This window comes from Pristiophorus japonicus, unplaced genomic scaffold (genome assembly GCF_044704955.1).
Source record: "Pristiophorus japonicus isolate sPriJap1 unplaced genomic scaffold, sPriJap1.hap1 HAP1_SCAFFOLD_336, whole genome shotgun sequence".
Taxonomy (NCBI): Eukaryota; Metazoa; Chordata; class Chondrichthyes; family Pristiophoridae; genus Pristiophorus; species Pristiophorus japonicus.
The window spans coordinates 277,004-280,125 of NW_027253172.1; the positions used below are offsets into that span (position 1 = coordinate 277,004).

The 3,122-nt window shown below is 41.4% G+C and overlaps 1 non-coding gene across 1 annotated transcript; it reads left to right on the top strand.

The window, feature by feature from the left end:
• The first annotated feature begins 2,686 nt into the window (after positions 1-2,686).
• trnap-ugg (transfer RNA proline (anticodon UGG)) lies at positions 2,687-2,774 on the top strand. The gene is given in 2 exon segments: positions 2,687-2,722; positions 2,739-2,774. It is a non-coding gene; the product is annotated as a tRNA-Pro (tRNA).
• Positions 2,775-3,122: the final 348 nt, after the last annotated feature.

Here is a 3,122-nt window from a genome sequence, read left to right on the forward strand (position 1 = left end):
TTCTCTCGCGCTGAAAAGATGTGAGAAGCTGGCTTTGGATTTAGTCCCTTGGCTGCCGAATTTAAACCGTGCAGGAAATCGATCCGGGGTGGCCAAGCTGCCTGGTCTAATTAAAAGGCGTTCAAACCCAACTTTCCAGGCAGGTTATAGTGTTCTGGCCTCAACATTCGGTTCAACGTATCGGATTATAAGCACCGCTCCTATTGTCTGCTAATGGTTCTGCTGTTCACACTAACACCTCCTCTGGTCCATCCTTTGTTACTTTATTGCTCGCTTACCACTCACTTTGCCTTTTTGCATTGTGCCATTTATTATTCAATCACTCCTACGCTCCACTGTATCACAGGCATTCCCTTTTATCCTTCCTCGCTGCCTATTTTTCCAGGCGCTATTTTCCAGGAAAAATCTGTAAACTTTACATTTTTCTTAAAATATCGGAATGATCATCTGACTGAACGTGAGCCCGGGAAATTCATCCACAGAATGTTCACGGCCTGCTGAGTTTTACAGAATGCTTTGTTTTTGTTCATTGTGTTTCTGTATCCCTTTTAAGGTGATGTGCTGGTCTGCCCGGGGTCATTCTCTGTCTCTCCAAAATGGTATGCTATCAGTATCGGATCATTATCTATCTGTTTAAAAGGAATGTGCTGTCTGTCTCGGATTTCAAATTTCAAATTTCAAAAACTGCCTTTGGAGAGTGCAGAATTTTTAGTTTGTTGGTGTGTTTGTGTAAGTGAGAGAGTGCGTGGAAACGTTCTGCGCGATCTTACTGTGCATTTCATTTCATGGGAGGAAAAATGCATTACATGCAACTTGAAGCCACACTGATTTGATTCAACACGCATTCAGGGACTGACTGACAGGAGAAGAGTCTGCTGTGGGATTTTGCTATTCCACCTGTGAAAGAAGGCAAATTATATAAGTTAGAAACATAGCGATTTTAGCGAGAGCTTGCGGATGGGCTGTGTGACATGATGAGCTCCTTCCCCCTTATTTTCAAATACAAATCAAATCAAGACAAGACAAGACATGACTGACTGACTGATTTTGTTTATATAAATTTCTGTATCAATATTTATATATGCATATATTTACATACATTCCCTACTTTTTAACTTTCACAATAAATGTGCTTTTCTGTTCTGCCTGCATTGGCTCTATTACATTTGACCTCTTTCACAGCACATGCAGCTTCTGTCTGATCCTGCAGAAAAGCACTCGCGACTTTAAAAGATGGCCTTTGTTGCCCACATCTTCCCTCGTGGCTTGTCTTACACCATGGGCTTACTGTGTTTGGGAATTTACTGACTGCACACCCTGATTTCCAGTGCATTTCATGCAGTCGCACAGACTTCGTTCAATCAAAAATATATAGATTAAGAAACAATTATTTATTAATTTCAATCAAATCAAATTCAATTTTTTGCAATAAAATTGTAAATTTATTTATTTTCTTATTATAATAAATATATATATGTTTTAAATTGTCTTTTTGTCTGGGTTGGTTTTATTTCCCTCCCTCTTTCCTGCTTGTCTATCACCTGTGGCTTCAACAACCGTCCCAGTCCCGCGTGCTCATGAGAACCGCGCTCATTCACGCACAACACAATTGCATTCAGGAATGATAGAAATTCCAATTTATTCTTCTGAAAGGGAACTGCTGTCCGTGAAGGGCAATTCTACAGCTGTGTAAGAGGGATGTGCTTCCTGTCCAGGATCATTCGGTGTCTGTTTCAACGGGATGGTTGTCAGTTCCGGTTCATCAATTGCCCCTTTAAAACGTATTTTCTCATTATCCGGATCATCCTGTACATTTAAAAAGGAGTGTGATTATCAGCTGTGATAACCGAATTGTTAAACTGTTGTGTTTCAAGATACATTGACTTTGCCTGTGTCCGTGTACATCCATATCGCAGCGCATCTGTTCATTACTCAAAATATGCTCATGTTTTCCGATATCCACTCCTTGATGTAACCCTTGTCCCAAATTTGCTCTCAATATAAAAAACAACAAATTATGCACCGACGGTAGCGACCGCGTGGCTTAAAGTATAAGGTGTCTGATTTCGATTGTAACTGTGATCTTATCAGATGATTGCAGGTTCGAGTCCGGCAATGGTCAGCTATAGCGCTTTGTGAAATTTTATATTCTTTGTTTTGATTCTGCCTCAAAACCAACCATCTCGGACAGTCACTCACCTGAAGTAAAGGAAGGCTGTGTGCTTTAAGAAGCTAATGGCACATTTTCATCACTGTCGATCTGGTTGCACGGGCAAAACAAGTGGTGAAGTAGATTTTCGTGCATATTATTTCTGTTTGAATGCAAAAAGTAGGGGATGGATGTCTGACTTTGCAGTCAATTGGAGACAAGGTGACTGACAGGTTGAAGCAATGGACTGCTGATCCAGTATGCCCCCAGCTTCGTCGTTATTGTGTTAAACATTTTCCCCTAGTTTTTTTATTCAATCACATTTATCCTCATTGCCAAATTCACCTTTTACTGAAAAGGATGCAGCTCGTTGATGAAGTAATGTCACAAAAAATAATCACTTCATCAAAGGGAAAACATTAGCAGAACGATGGAGAGGGGGACTCATGAAATCGGTCTCTGAGAGTCAGCACAGGCACGATGGGCCGAATAGCAAACTAACGTCATAAACTGAGAGCTACGCTCCTCACTGTCGGCGGCTCGTTGGTCTAGGGGTATGATTCTCGCTTTGGGATTATAATAATTGAAATGCGAGAGCTCCCGGGTTCAAATCCCGGACGAGCCCTGCCAACCTTTTGTCAAAAAACGACTTCTCAGCCGGTCGACATGTGAGAAAACTGACATGTTTCAAATTAAAACGTGTGATTGCACTCCGTTGTTCACACAGCGTACAAAAATCCTGGAGATTCCCAGGAGCAAAGTGAAACTCACCGAACTGAGTAAAGTTCATGTTTCTCAGATGTGCTCGGCTCTGTGTCTCATTGGACAACATAAACCCCGTTTTGATTCCGGCAAATACTTGATCAGTGTATCTTCCTTTCTGCACGCATGAGCTCACCTCCATCGGGATAAGCATACATTCAACGTCAATCTCAAATTCAACGTGAAACAGACTCTGCCCTGAATATGAGTG